General features: G+C 44.3%; 1 long non-coding RNA gene and 2 pseudogenes across 1 annotated transcript in view; 1 reads left to right on the forward strand and 2 right to left on the reverse strand.

The window, feature by feature from the left end:
* LOC120887986 (uncharacterized) overlaps positions 1-16,199 on the forward strand; it is a 71,738-nt gene that overhangs the window by 36,561 nt on the left and 18,978 nt on the right. The window contains exons 2-3 of the long non-coding RNA XR_013430848.1: positions 8,671-8,798; positions 10,086-10,236. This is a non-coding gene — a long non-coding RNA (uncharacterized LOC120887986). The remainder of the gene's footprint in view (positions 1-8,670; positions 8,799-10,085; positions 10,237-16,199) is intronic.
* Positions 2,870-4,939, reverse strand: LOC144371076 (cyclin-dependent kinases regulatory subunit 1 pseudogene; annotated as a pseudogene).
* On the reverse strand, positions 4,966-6,011 carry LOC101977337 (la-related protein 1B-like; annotated as a pseudogene).

Here is a 16,199-nt window from a genome sequence, read left to right on the forward strand (position 1 = left end):
GCCAGCCTGGGACCCTGTCTTAAAAAAGAAAGAAAGAAGGAAGGAAGGAAAGAAGGAAGGAAAGGGAAAAAATGAAATCTATGAAAGAAAGAAAGAAAGGGGGAAAAATGAAATCTATGGTCCAGCTGAAAAAGAAAATTGAGTACTTCCCAGGTGCCAACCATTAAGGGGACTTCACACAAGAGTTGTGCCCATGCAAGTTGCTGCCATGGTGGCCCAGGGAGATAGTGGACCTTGATATGAGCCCAAACAGTTTATTGGCCACAATGGATAGGAGACATAGCCTCCAACTCTCAAGTGGCAGGGTGTGGGAGCTGATGCCTGCATTAACCCATTGTCCAGAATGGCTGTACCCCTACATCCAGAAAAATCAAGAAACATTGTCCACCTCCCCAAGCATGGAATTTTGTTTTGTCAGGACTCTGTGATTGGGAAAACAGGACCTCCTTGAAAAGCCAAAGTCCTAATCCTGCACATACAAAGTCCCAGAATCCAAATTTGTTCTTCCTAATTGGGACAATTCAGAGACAATAAGTTAACATAAAAACTAATCACAGTCATGTGCAATATTGGGGCTCTTAGCAGAGCCAAACTCAGAATTGATGTGTGGGGCTATTTCCACATACCAGAACTCACAGAATGCATCCTATACGCGCTCTCTCTCTCTCTCTCTCTCTCTCTCTCTCTCACACACACACACACACACACACACACACACACACACACACACACACGCCTGAGCTAAATGAACTCAAATGAGGAATGGATACACCATTAGAGAAGATTAGCAGACACAGCATCAAAAGAATGAGTGCCCCTGGGAACTTGAGATAATTAAACAACATGAAAAGTGACCCTGCAGAAAGGAAGAAAGAGATTTGATGAAGTAGATAAATCTCGATTATAGAAGTTCCCTGAATGCTGAGCAGGATAAGTAAAAACCAACCCTGGTTGTATTGGTTTTGTCAATTTAGATTTTCATAAACCGAGTATTCTTAAGGCAGAGTGGTTCTACCACACACAAAAAAAGTGTCCAAATTCCTGGGCAAGGACTCAGGCCACCGAAACTCTTTTACCCTGAGGAATCTCTCACAGTCCCTGTCTCCCATACATTGGTGGCCCACTGCATGTCTTCTCTGCCTGGTCTGTGCCTGTCGGATTAAAAGGTTAGTGGGTTGACATAGGAGGAAAGATTAAAGGAATTGAAAATGAGTACTGAGCTGGATGACAGACGGAGCCGACAAGACAGCTGCCTCAGTTCCTGCAGCTGACAACTGATGGGTCACCATAACACAGGGGAGAGAGGCACTTCTTGTCACCACTGCCACCAAACAGCTGCACAGATTGGTCTACCAGGTTGACAAAGGCTGTTGCTAAAAACGGAGAAATGGAAAGTTAACATTGTGTGTTGGGAAAACCTCCTGCCAGGAACACCTTCCTCAAGAGGAGAGCACATTTGCAAGGAGAGAGGACTCTCCATACAGGCTATGCAGCATGTGCGAAGTGGCTGTGCAACAATTGGCTGCTAATTTGGTTCCTGGAGACCATACAACCTGCCATTTCTCTTTTTCCTTCTTCAAGATGTGTCTGCCAAGTCCCCTCTTAAACCTCCCCGCTGTCTCCATTCCAGACTTGGTTGTGCCCTTCCTCAGTGTGCCTTTACTATGTCCATATGTCTGTACAGACAAGAGTGGCAGAGTGACTCAATCACTGGGCAATTACCTTGCATGTTTTTGGTCCCCAGAATCAGCAGAGGGCACCCAGACAGGGTCTCAGGAAGGGGATGTTCAGAAGAGCAAAGTTACCCCACCCCAAATGTTATCCAACCAGTATGACACGTGCAGGTGTCAAGGTGATTACATAGCAGAAGCTGATACACACATATCCTTGATGCCAACCAGGCATATCATGTATCAATATTAAGAAAAACCACACACAGTAGGAAATGATCAAACAAGTGGTTCCTTTCTCCTCCTCCCTCTCCTTCCCTTCTTCTTCCTCCTCTTCCTCCTTCTTGTGTGCTGGGGATCATACCCAGTACCTCACAAGTTTTTTGGAGGGAAGTACCAGGGACTGAACTCAGGGACACTCAACTGCTGAACCACATCCCAGCCCTATTTTGTATTTTATTGAGAGAGAGAGTCTCACTCAATTGCTTAGTGCCTTGCTGTTGCTGAGGCTGGCTTTGGACATGATGCACCAATCTCAGCCTCCTGAACTGTTGGGTTCGACATTGCACCTAGCTCATTGTTTTTCTTTAATATTTATTTTTTAGTTGTAGATGGATTCAATACCTTTATTCCACTTATTTTTATGTGGTGCTGTGGATCCAACCCAGGGCATCGAACATACTAGGCAAGCACTCTACTGCTAAACCACAACCCCAGACCCCTTTTTCTTTTCTTTTTTTTTTATATTATAAAAATTTCCTCTTTAATCAAGGTTTTAGTATGGAACAGATTTCAGAAATAAAATAGAAAGTTTCCAATACATTGAAACATAAATCCACAAGTCACCCTTCATACAACACCCAGCAGGATAAAACAAAACAGCAAGTTTACACAATCCCTGTAACAACTATGGTCGGATTTTCAGATGCTTCATTTGCCAAGTGTGTTCTGCTGGATATAAGCACACTGTGGCTTCTGGGGTCACAACCAGCTGAGGCTGGGTCCCCAGAGAACTCATCTGACAGGGCAGTGGTGGTGGAGGCTCTATTGCTAGTTACCAGCACATTCAAGCAGTGCACTGAACGTCATTTAAAGATCAAAGTGGAAAACAAGAAGCCAACATAATCATGTTATTAGAAAGAAGTTAACAAGTAAGAACAGCTGTGTAAAGCTTGAGGCTGAAAAGTGGCTTGCCAGCTTCATTTCTTCGGCTTCTTGGGTAGTGGCTGTCAGAACAAGGAGATGTGAGTTTCTAGTTCACGGATTGTCTGATAAACCCATCCTGACTCTGCTGAAAGCCAAGATTCCTCCATTCAGATTAAGCATCAAATGGGTTTTAGAGAGGAGTTTTGCTATGTCCTTGGGCAGCATGATATGCCAGTACTTGAGCTCCTTGTTCTTGTATTTGTCCAAGTAGTCCATTTGTTTGTGTGGCCTGATGGCTCTGCCTGTGGGCCTCCAGCATGGCACCAATCTCTGAACAACTCCCAAAAGCACGTACTCCCACCCTCTTTGGCCTTGCTCTCCTGGGTAAGCACTCTTTCACTGAGCTTGGTCCCCAGCCCTTTTTGTTTTATTTTGAGGAAGGGTCTTGCTGTATTGTCCTCAAGCTTGGGGTCCTCCTGCCTCAGCCTCCTGAGTAGCTTGGATTATAGGCCTGTGCCACCATGCCTGGTTCAAAGAGATTTCTTGATGTGGTATAGATAAGACTTAGTTGACTGAAAGTTTTTCACTTCATCCGAATGTTTTGGCACCATTTAGACTGTCATTTATTCTGATTTTCCTAGATTAAAAAAAATTCTGTGGGACATCTAAAGTATCTTTTCTGGCCAAGTCTGCAGGAAAGAGATTCATTAGGAGAGCCAGCAATCTATATTTAAATGCTTAAGTATGGCTGTGCTATTATTACTATTTTTTTAAATTATTTTTTTTAAAGAGAGAGCGAGCGAGAGAGAATTTTTAATATTTAATTTTTAGATCTCAGCGGACACAACATCTTTGTTTGTATGTGGTGCTGAGGATCGAACCCGGGCCGCACGCATGCCAGGCAAGCGTGCTACCGCTTGAGCCACATCCCCAGCCCTATTACTATTTTTTTACAATGAATTTTTTTATGATTTTTTTCTTTTAATTTTATTTATAATGCATAATTGCATAATGGAAAGATATCACCAACTTGACTGACCTAAATTAAATATCTTGTGGAAAACGTATTTTCTATATTATACAATTACCAATAAGCTGGTTAAAAATGGTTCATAAGCTGGTTAAAAATGTCATCTTGGACCAAGTTTATACAATAAGTAAATCTAACTTTTACAATCAGATATTATATCTTTAAAAAACACGCAAACTAATAATGTTGCATTTCTTCAACTTTTAAAACACTTGCCCAAGTTGCTTGCATCGGATTAGAAGCACAGGGATGACAAAGAAATATAAGATAAAAATTTCTTGTGAAACTGTCCATCATTAATACTTTTCTGATGGGCAGGACTTATACTGATGTGTCAAAAAATACATCTTGAAGAATAACGGAAAAAATACCCTTGTTTATTTCTTCAATTTCTTACCCCTTAAATGTCTACATTAATAAATCTTACAGTCCACGTGAAACATCTTTTTTTTTTTTTTTTGGCACTCAACCACTGAGCCACATCCTCAGCCCTATTTTGTATTTTATTTAGAGACAGAATCTCACTGAGTTGCTTAGCACCTTGCTAAGTTACTGAGGCTGGCTTTGAACTCATAATCCTGTCTCAGCCTCTTGAGCTGCTAGGATTAGAGGTGTGAGCCACCACACTTGACTCACGTGAAACACCTTAACACGTGAGTTACCCAGTGTTCACCAGGGCAAAGAGCAGATCAAGAGCCAGGGCCTGGCACGCTGGGAAACGCTGCACAGTCTTCTCTTTCTCTGCTTTAGTGACCTGGATACAAGTACATATTCCTGGGAACAAAAGACTGAACCTTGCAGTATTTCCACAGTGATAATAATTAGCTTCCCCTGTAAATAAAAGTAGCCACGTGGCCTAAGTCCAGTCACATGGAAAAGGTCAGGCAGCTCCTGGAATGCCAGCAGCCATCTCTGTCTCTGTCTCCTGTTGTGGCAGAGTTGGTCACCTCCGCTGTCATGTTGCCCGGGGGTCGGCAGTAGACACTGTCACACAGAAGGCACTCTGGTGGCTTCCATCTATCTCTGCAGCACGGTTTGTTCCAGTACTTACAGTGCATTTCAGTGAGTCACCTGTTCCACTGCACGTGCCCATCAGATGACATCCAGGCTATCAGTAGATCACCACCCTGACTGGGTTTGGCCTGGCACGAACTCTGGACAATGGATCAGCAAACAGAAGTCTGTTTGTGGCACACTTCTGGGAGGAGGGCCCGGGATTGGCTATTTTTCTGGTTCTATCTTTTTCCTCATTTTTTTCATCCACAACTTCTACTTCTGTGCTGTCCTTCAGGGCCTCTAAAATGAAATTAAGGTTTATAGTGAGAGTCTGCACACGGTGAAATCCAGCAATCAGGGAAATAGGCAAGAAACCTTGCTCATCCATCTTTCTCTGAAGAAAGAAGTCATGTTCTAAGTTTTCTATACTGAAGTAATGATGTTCAACTTGATGTTTAATATACTCCTTAAGCAATGCTTCTTCCACAGGATACTCCTGTACACCCGTATCATCGTAATAGTAATCCATCATAATGGTGTTAATTTCTATTTGAAATGGTTGGTCTGTCTTTTCACCGTGAAATCATACAAATAATCAAAGTTCTGCCTCCTCCTCTTCCCTGTCCTCGTCCTCTCCCTCAGCCTTTTAAGGAACTTTGGATATTACCCTCCTTACTCCTTACACTGGACACTTTGTCGTGATCATCTCTTTTTTGTCTGTCTTGCCTCCAACTTCATGTGTCATTTCTCCTGTTATGAGGTGATTTATTTGCTTCAGGTTAACACTGAAAACTGTTGCGGATCCAGGTCTCTCCTGACTCTCTGGTCTTAGAATCATCTAAGTGCAGTGGTACCTACTGTGTTTATTAGCTCTCTTTCGTTGACTACCTGACTGGGCCTCATCCTTGCTGACATTTTCAACAGGATTGTCTAATTTTGTTTCCTGGTTTTCTTTGCTCTCACTGTTATTCCTCTTTTCAACCTTCTATTCTCCTTCTCCTTCTCCTTCTCCTTCTCCTTCTCCTTCTCCTTCTCCTTCTCCTTCTCCTTCTTCTTCTTCTTTCCCCCTAATTTGTGGCTCCTTATTTCCTTGGTTGATGACACTCTGAGACTGCAAAAGGTTTTCTTCCGGTGCTTACTAACCCTCCTGGTGTTGGCCAATTTGCCATATCGCTGAAATCACTGGCCTTATTGGATTTCCTTGTCTTCAGTTCCTGCTTTTATAATTTTAGGGGAACGGGACTTGGTGGCTGATTCTACAATGGATTTAAGCATTTATTATAGCTATTAAATTAGTTATTACTCCTTAAGGCTTTCTGAAAGTGGTAGAGGAACACAAGAGGGTTATAGTGTTTTAATAGAAATATGGTCCATATGAAATAGGCTACTATTTAGATAGACTTCAGGACTTAGTCAAAGTGGTTCTTATCAGAAGCCCAAGTTTTGAATTGGGAAACACATTTGTTAGAAGCATGATCCAGGATGCTCCTGTGCTGAAATCAGAAGCAGGGCAAGAAGTTCATAAAAAAAAAATCCATTTATAAGCTCAGGGAGTCTTCTTTTCATAAGCAGCAACTTCTCCTGAATTGGTTCAGACTCACAGCTCCAACTGCAGAGATGGTTCTGCTCTAGAAAGCTCCGACATGATTCCTGTCTATTAATACCTTGGAGGGTACAGGACTGTATCTTTAATGCAGCTCTTGGTCTAATCTTCCTGCCAAAAAGGAGTCTACAGAACTCCAGGAGCCAAAATTGTTGCTGTAATATGAGAAGGCGACAAGGAAAATGCCTTTTGCTATCAAGCCACGTGTGCTGGGCTAAGAAACAGATTAAATGTCTTTCTGTGTGCGGTGAAGTGATAGGTACCCAATTTCTTCCTCTAAGAGCTTACAATGTGAGAAGAGCATGGTGGGTGTGTGGGGGGGCTGCAGTGTGCACGGTCATGGAATAAATGCTTCCTTGGAATAGAGGCTTAGTCAGTAAATAAAAAGCTATATCGAGAGGCTAAAAGTCTGATTTGAAATAAGATCAGGTATAATTTAAAATAAACTCAGGTTGATTAGTTTATAGTTTAAAGCCAGTGGTTAAACTGAACTAAAATCACAAACTAAACCTCATGAGGCTATTTTGTTTGGATCTGAGGAAAGAGTTGCTTCCTGTAAATGTTGTTTTTGTTGTTGTTTTGTTGTTGTTTTGGTACAAGGGATTGAACTCAGGGACACTCGACCACTGAGCCACAATCTCCAGCCCTATTTTCTATTTTGTTTAGAGACAGGGCCTCACTGACTTGCTTAGCACCTTGTTTATGCTGAGGTTGGCTTTTTGAACTCCAGATCCTCCTGCCTCAGCCTCCAGAGTCGCTGGGATTACAGGCATGTGTCATCTTGCCTAACTCTGTACATTGTTCTTAAATCTACGTCTTTGGGGCTTCCTAGGAAACTTTTAAAATATTCTCAGGCTCACCTCCACATTTTCTGAATCAGAGGTGAGGGGATGGAGCCCAGGAATCCTGGATCTGGGAAACGCTGATGGAATTTGGAGAAAGGATTCAGTCTCAGGGCCAGACAGACCTGGTTTTGAATCTTGCCAGGGTGCTCTCAAGCAAGTTTCTTCACTCTCCCGAGCTCCAGAACCTCAAAGAAGAGTAACTTCGGGATGGATCAGTGAGATAGCACATGGTAGGGGCCTTAAAGTTTGGCACAGAGGCTGGACACTATTTGGCATATGGTAATTATGGGATGCTCTCCCCTTCCTAACTCTAGAAAATGATGCCCCTGAAACTGCTGCCCTGGGGATTTCTACGGACACGCAGGTAGCCAATTAAACCTGAATCAGATCACCAGATAGTAAGTCATGAAGTTGGCTAACTCACAGAGAGGAAGTTTTGGCATCCTGGTTATTACTGATAACCTCAGGTTGAATCTGATTAAATGCGTGAACATCCAATCAAAGGCCAGCAACAGTTGATGGAACCAGTTGAACAGGCCCGTGCAGGCCTTGGGGCTTCTGATTCACTGAGGGCTGGCTGTAGCCCTGGGTCCTGCATGTGATAATCATGCTTTGTGCTTAAAGGCCCTCGATATCTTTAGGGTTCACTTGATTGTCACCATAATTGGGGGATGGCCTGCTGGTGCTGTCCCCAGACAACACTTTGCTGGCCTGGCATTGCTCTTCCATCTTCTGAACGTACAACTAGAGGGAATTTGGGGTCATTTGAAGCCACAGGATAAACATGACTGAGATTCATGGAATGATGATTTTACTTAAAGCCAAGAAGGAATGGCATTGTACTTACACTGATAGTAGCTGGTGTTTATGAAGTGTTTGCTTCGTGCCTGGCACTTTTATTCTAATAACAATCTTATAAGAAAATACTGGGAGGTAAGAACTATTATCATCCTTTGTTGTTGTTGTTTTTGGTGCTGAAAATCTACTCAGGACCTTGCACGTGCTAGGCAAGATAATTCTTGCTTTACAGATGAAGAAAAACCAAGAAGCAGAGAGGTTAAGCATCTAGGCAAAGAAGAATTAGAGAGGAATGAGAAATATGAGGAAAGAGGGCATTCCTGACAGAAGGTATAGCATGTGCAAAAGCCCTGAGAAGGAAATAAACCCAGCTTGAGGAAAAGAAAGGCTGGTCTACAGAGAAAGAAACCAAGGGCTGCCAGATCCTGCAGTTTCTTAGAGGCCACAGTGATTTGTGCTATTGTGAGAAGAACAATGGGAAGTAATTTAATTTTTGCTTTTAATTTAACTTTTATTATGGGATTTAAAAAGTATGCTCCCAAATAGAACATGAGGTAACAGGCCTTTATGTACATCACCTAGTGTCAACCACTGCAAGAGAGAAGATGACAGGAGGAGCTTTGTTACCATGACAAAGAAACCCTGCGGCTTCTGAGAAGGAGGGAGCATAGTGGAGCCACTGCAGTGACCAGGCAAGAATGAGCACCAAGGTAAGGTGCAGATGGAGGGAGGGTAGCAGGAAGATTCCCGAGAAATGGATGTGAAGGGGTCTTGGTTTGGCTTTTCTCAGAAGGGACAAGGATTGGAGTGCAAGCTTTTTAGTTGAGAAGCCAGAAAATATTGACCAGGAAGCAGGGAAGAGAGACCGGGAGAGAAGAAGGCAGGTAGCCAGGACCTTCTCAAGTCAGCTTGGGCAGAACAAGCTACATCCTTTGCAGGGCCCAATACAGAGTGAAAATTGGAGGCCTCTTGCTCATAAGTTGTTAAGAATTTCAAAGTGCTGGTGGCAGAGCACACAGCCCAGCACAGGGCCCTTCTAAGCATGGGGATCCTGCAGCTGGCTGCCCATGTAGCATGTCCGTGAAGTGGGTCCTGCTATTGGGCCATTGGAGTTTAAATTTACCGGGAGACTTGGTCACACAGTGTGGAACATACATCTCAGAGGAATGAGGGAGTTTTGCATCATTGCTCAAAGGCTGCCCCTGGAGAGTTCCAGCTTCCTGACACTTCCAGATCTCCTTCTGAGGAAAGATGGTTTCCCAGGATTCCTTTTGTAAATTCTAGAAGTTGGCATGTGTCAGTGTCCCTACGTGGGCCAGGCACCAAGAACCTCTGCTATCAGGGCTGAGGACAAGGGAGGTGACTTTAAGGCTTCTGAGTTTTGTGCTGGAAGGTTGGAGGGTCCTTGTTGAGACAAGGGGTGTGGGAAGGGGAGCAGGTAGGGGTATGGGGGGAGGAAGCATCTAAGTGTGGCTTGAATGTGTTGAGCTTGACTCTTCCACCTAGAGGTGTCAAGATGGCCGGTTGAGCTTTGGGTCTTAGGCTCATAGGAAAGTGAATGGGAAAGGCATGCAGCGGGCTCTGAGATGCCTGCTGTTCACTGTCCATAGTCCGGGGCTAGGCCACCAGTCAGCACTGTGGGCCTTAGTTAACTAAAGTAGAAAGCTGCTCCCCGGGCCCCAGCAAGCCATGTGGTCACCTGCCCTGTAAGGCCCTCCAGGTTTGTGCCATCCCTCGGTGGAAGGAAGGCTGGAGTCATTTCTGGCACTCCCCAGGCTCCTCCTGTAAATGACCTTCTGATATACAGCTGCCCCAATCCTGACCTGGCCTTGGGAGGAGCAGAGAGCAGATAGTCTAAAACCATCAGTGTCAGGCCGACCTGTGCTGCCTCCCTATGCACCCGCCTGTGCCCAGGGTAGGGGTCAAGGAGAGGGAGAGGCAGGTTCTCCAATCACCTGTGCCAACATCACAGTTGTTTTTCCTGTTCTTATCTCCAGCTTGTTTCACGAGTTTTCTCTGGGCAAATAGAATTCTAAGTTTACCAGTGGATATTAAAACAATGAATTTTCTTCCCGAATGGAGACAAGCGAAATGGCTGCAGTTTTCCAGAGTCTAATTACCAGGAGTAGTTAAAGTGGCCAAAACTTGGTAAGTGGGCGTCCCGGTGACATGGGTGTTCTTACATATTTCAATGTCTATTTTTAAAAAAAGGGCATCTAGGCTCCATTAGTGTCAAGAGATGCTCCTGGAAGCCACTTTATTTTACATCATTAAAGTCAATCTGAGTTTCCAAACAAAGAAGAGGTTAAATGAATCGGACCTGCCAAGTCCAGGTAGCCCTGGAACCCTTGCCCAGTAATTGCTTCATTGTTCTTTCTCATTAAATTGAAGGTCAAAGGAATCCTATGGCAACTTGCTTTTGGGGAGAGAAATCTTTCCAGCAGTCCCTGGAGACTGTGGAGGGGCCTAGGAGCCCACTGCAGGGGCATCTGGGCACAGACACGGGCCATGGGTTGGCTTTATGCTTTCATGACCTTAATTCAGGTCTTCCTGGGCAGAGTCTTTCTACTTTCTTGTGCTTGTAAAGAATGTACCTATACAAGGGGCTGGGGGTCTAGCTCAATGGTAGAACATTTGCCTAGCATGTGTGAGACACTGGATTCAATCCTCAGCACCACACAAATAAACAAATAAACAAAAAAATAAATAAAGGTATTGTGTCCATCTACAACTAAAATATTAATAAAAAATAACGTTCAAATATGAAACCTGGGCAGGCTGGAGTAATCTGAAACAGAGCCAGAGTGCTTGTCTATGTTACTCTGAAATATTTAGATGGAAAGTAGAGGAAATATAGATGAATGTTGTATTTGTCATTGTGGAAAATTAAACATCTGGCCTGTTAATTAATTTTTAAGAAGTTTTAATCCAGCTATTTTTGGCAAGGCAAAGGCACAGCTTGAGAAATTCCTATTTATTATAATTTCGTGACTGCTTCATTCAGGGGTGATATTCAATTTGAACATTGGGTTCAGCATGTATGCCAGCCCCAAACAGCCAATATAAATTCATGGTGTGTGTTGGCTAGAGGACAGCCCCAATGATTCTGTTCCCTCTTCAGGAGAAGGAAGAAGAGGGAACATTGAGGCAGTACTTTCAGAGATGTCCCTTGCGGTAGTGTCTTTCTGTAAAAGGGGAGATGAGATGATGCTGGGGATAAGCTGTGTTGGGAGGATCTGGCATCCGCTGTGAATCAGTCCCTGGGGGCTGATGCCTGCCTGGCTGCCCACCCCCAGGACAGGCCTGTTGCTACTCGACGTCCTCTAGATACTGAAGCAGCAGAACAGAGATGCCAAGGACTTGGAATCTGAAGATGAATAATCTGTGATATTAAAAATGACAGTCCAAATTGGTTCCAAATACAAGGATGTTTTCGTAATGGTGCTGGTGCTGATTGTCTCACACAGCTTCATGCTTCACATATTTTCCAGCCAAATAAAGAGGCCTAATAGCCATCAAACTCTTGTCCAGTATAATTACCATAAATCATTATAAATGGGCTCTAATATTGCTAGAAACATAGATGCATAGCCATGGTCACCGGGAACTCGTGCCAAAAGATTGTTTCACTGAGGGAATGTGATATCTCACCACTTGCACAGCCTGCACTTTGCTCAGGCTGAAGGAAATCTCCCCAAGCCATCCTACCTGCCAAGGAGCATAGGAAAGAACTGGAGTACAATAGCATTCTAGGAGAAAAAATCAGTGGGAGATACTTATCTCAGCAAGCACTGTGTGAGCAATAGTAGTAAAGGTTAAGAGCTAATATTTATTGAGCACTTATTATGTGCCAGGCTTGTTTCAGGTACTTTACAGTGACTACCTTATAAAGTATGTTTGGTTGTTTTACTGATGAGGAAAACTGAAACAGGGAGAGGCTGCAGAACTGGCCCAACATTATACAGCACAGGTGGACTGTAAAGATTTGGGAATTTTCATCTTGAAATCCATTCGTTTTATATCAATGACTGATTCTTTCTAGGTGTCTTAGGAGAAGGAGACTCAGCTTCTGCTCTTAAAGGAAGGGTTAGAGTGATTAACTTGGAGAAAAACACTCCACGTTCTGGGTGTGTCCTGTAGACATCAGTTTGAAGATAATGGAGAAGGGCCTTTAGTGGTTGGACAGATGGAAAATGCTGGGGAAGGGACATCTGAGCAGACCCTTGGGAAACAGGTAAGTTTGTCCTTGTTTCCCAAGGCTCTGTTCCCCCAGATGATATGGTTGTAAGTTCCAGGTAAGTTTGCATTATTGCTATCTTCTCTGGCCACAAGCTGGATTTATACCAGACCTTCTGGTCTTCCCCAACCTCTCTGGAAACCTACTCACCCAGCCTCTCCCTACCTTGCTCCCCACCATGGCCACATGGGCCTCCTGATGGCCCTTACTCCACTCAGCCACGGTCACCAGATTTAGCAAATAAAAATAGAGGATGTTGATTAAATTCAAATTTCAGTTAAACAATGAAAAAAAAATCAGTATAAGTAGGTACCATGCAATATTTGGGACCTACCTAGACTAAAAAAGATTACTTGTTGTCTAACTGATATTCAGATCTAGCTAGGTTGTTCTGTATTTCATCTGGCAACCCAGTACTCGGCCCTCAGCACATCCAGGGCTCTCCCAGTGAGGCTCTTTCTGGTTTGTCTGAAATTCCTTTGTGCATTCTTCATAAATGGCCTGAGCACCCACCATGAAAAGGCTCTGGGTTCTCTTCCAGTCTCGGGAAGCCCCCTCTGTTCAGTAGGAGAGAGGGGACACACCCCTTAGCAACACTGGTGCAAACAGAGAAACATCAAGTACTGTCAAGAGTTGATGGAAACTGGGGTGAAAAGTTGCAGGACAAGTGGCTTGGAGGGGGACCTTGAGGGAAGGTAGCACCTGGGGGTCAGGGATAGCGAAGGATGCTATGGGGCTGGGCTCAGGTGAGTGGTGGGCCTCTGCCGCAAAGACTGCGGAAACAGCTTCCCTGAGCATGGTTCCAGGAAAAGGAAACAAACAGTCCCCAACTCTGGCCACCAGAGGGCGCGCTGGTTTGTGAAATGATTTTCCTCCATTACCGGGAGGAAAACAAGACTGTTCTTGCTGGACGGAGATTCCATTAGAATCCGGTCAAAGAGGAGAGAAAATCTTGGGTGCAGCCCCTCCTCTCTGACAGCTGAGAGTTTTTATGAAACCCCATAAGAACAAGGACGGCTCCTTTTTGGATCACAGGTGTCTTCCCAACATCTACCGAAAGACCCTATACTTGAAGGGTGCTCAGTAAGTAAGGACAGAGAAGAAGGGAGGAAGAAGGAGCATCCAACCCAAGGCTCAATAAACACTAATTGAATGCATGGCCCCCCAGGAAGGGAAAGCACTTAGAGCCCTTTCCTTCCAGACATTTGTTGTATTGATGCATGGTTGGTCCAGAGTAAAACCTGGGAAAGGAAGTGTTTGGAGGAGGGGGAAGTAAGGGTGATCCTTCAGAAAGAGAGTGAGATGGTGAATGTGGTCAGGAGGAGTGGTACATTGGTTCCCAACTGTATCCTGTGACTTTGGAGAGATTGTATAACTTTTTTGAGCCTCCCTCTCTACTTCTTTAATGTGGAAGTGCATTTTCAACTTCAAGGGACAAATGAAAAAAATAGGCGTGATCCTGTGATGGTGCACTGTAAACTGGGAAGTGTGTGTGAAACAATGAGCTATTGTCAGTGTCATTGTCACTCTTTTTCCTCCCCTTAAACAAATCAGGGGAGTGAATATATTGAATGAATAAAAGAAAGGACAGAAAGAAGGCAGAGAGGGAGGGAGGAAAGAAGACCACACTCATGTGATCTGCCTTCCTCCTCGCTCCTCTCCCCTTGGTAAGCTTTCTAAAGACCTCCCAGGACTTGCATTCTCCTATTTTTCAACCAAGAAGTATCATTCATTATTTGACAAGTGTTTGCTGAGTCCATTTTTGCCCTCCCAGGAATGTATTTTCTAGTGGGGCCACTGCCCTGGACACTTCCAAATTCCCACACATGTCTACACTGCTGTAGGATTGACAAAAGCATTTTTATGGCAGTATTCTAATTTGTCCTCTAGGTGGCCTTGGGCAGGGGCAGAGACAGGATTAATTTAACTCGTCTCCATTTTAGAGACAGAAAGTGTTCAGAGATGTCAAGTTTTTGCTCAAGGTGACTTAGTAATGAGGGGTCATAACAGTCTCTTTACAAAAGGTTCATGTAAGGATTTGAAAAACATAACTGGAAGAAGTGATCTTGTCTGTCAAATAAATGAGCAAACTGTGGGAAAAAAATCCATGCTCTTCAGTGGAGTGAGAAAAAAAAAAAAAAAAAGTCACCCAATGCACCCTGACCATAGAGGGCCATGAAGCTATTTTTGTGTCTGGTTCTTGATTTTCAGTGCTGGGGATCAAACCCAGGGCCTCACATATGCTGAGCAACACTACCATGAGCCACACCCCCGAGCCCAGCTTGTTCAGGTTTTGAGACATCATGGCACCCTCTATGCATTGGGTCCTCTGCCAAACTTTTGACATACTTTCTCACATAATCTGCACAATGAGGTAAGTACTCAGGAAGGTTCCATGACCTTCACACAGCTGGGCAGTGTGCTGGTGGGCTCTGAGCCTGAGTCTCTCTAACTGCAGGCCTGTTCAGCACACACAGGTGATGGAGAATGTTTGTGGGAAGGCTGAATGGATTCTCATTCTGCCAAGTCGTCTTACACTGATGTGGTTCTCTTCTCCAAGAAATCTTCTTCCTAATGTGGCAGCTCCCTCTGCACTGAGCTGGCAAAAGAAAGGCTCCTGAAGGCATGTTGAGTAAATGAGTGAGAAAAGGAAGTTTCTGTATGTGTTAAAAAAAACAAAACTTCATATGTGCTCATATTTTTGCCTATGTACAAGAATAGTTCTGAGAAGGTACTAACCAATTTTCAGTGGTCATCTTTGTGGGGAGTGGTGACAGGTTGAGGGAAAACTTCTAACATAATTCTACAATCTTGGCTGTTGTCTGAATTTCCTGTAATAAACCTTTAAGAACAGAGGAAATGCATTGTTGATCATAGTGAAAACTTAAAAGCCACCCAAATGCTCCTTCCACCCATACGTCCTTACCAGGCTGTCCAGCCAGGCTGTCTTCCCAGCTCATCCTGGGGGAGGTGATTGAGGATTCAGGCACATCCAAAATGAGGATCAGTCTCAATTTAAGTCAAAGGAAAGCTAGTTGTGTGGCCAAGGCAGGTTCATACCCTTCCCCACAATGTTTGCTGGGACTGGACTGAAAGTCTGTAAGGGTGTGTGGGCATACTTGGACACAAGTATAGAAGTCCCCCTGACACTTCACTCTGGCCTCTGCTCTACAATCCGCAGGTTCCTCTGTGTGCATAGAAGCTTCCTTTCCTCCTGGTTGGGATCTGCTCAGGGATGAGAACAGATGTGATCATCCCAGCCTCCATTCCTGAGGACCCCTCGTAGTTGAGATTTCCCCTAGACTTGACCCTGCTGCTGGGAATGGGTTAGGAAGGGGGACTCAGGTTCAGCTGGTGTCCCGGAAAACCAATACCCTGGGCAGCCAGCAAAGGTCCCAGGTTCTTGTCATTCCCTTTCTCTAGGGGAAGGCAGGGAAGAAAGGCTTCTTCCTCTTGCCTTCTCCTCTGGAGCAGCTTAGAGAGTCTGAGAGCCATTTGGGTGGAATCTCAATTTGGTGGTAAGCATGTTGGTATATTTGGACACGTGTAGAGAAAACTTTGGGAGAATGTGTCCAAAATGTTCCCTGTGGTTATCTCTGGGTGCAGAGCTTATGAGTAAGTGACAATTCCTTCTTTTATCACATTCATGGTGATATAGTCAGCCCCATATATAAAATCATCAAGAGAGGAAGAGATTCAGGAAGAGCCAGAACAAAAGAAAAAATGATGGAGAATAAAATGAAGTGAGGAGAAGGTTTAGGAGAGGCAGAGAAGGTGTGAGGAGGCAGAGGGCAGAGGAGAGAATGGGGGTGTGCCCAGGAGGCCTGAGCATGAGCCCAGCAGCTGGTGTCCTCAGAGCCCACAACCTCACCAG

Source organism: Ictidomys tridecemlineatus, chromosome 15, assembly GCF_052094955.1.
Source record: "Ictidomys tridecemlineatus isolate mIctTri1 chromosome 15, mIctTri1.hap1, whole genome shotgun sequence".
Classification (NCBI taxonomy): Eukaryota; Metazoa; Chordata; class Mammalia; order Rodentia; family Sciuridae; genus Ictidomys; species Ictidomys tridecemlineatus.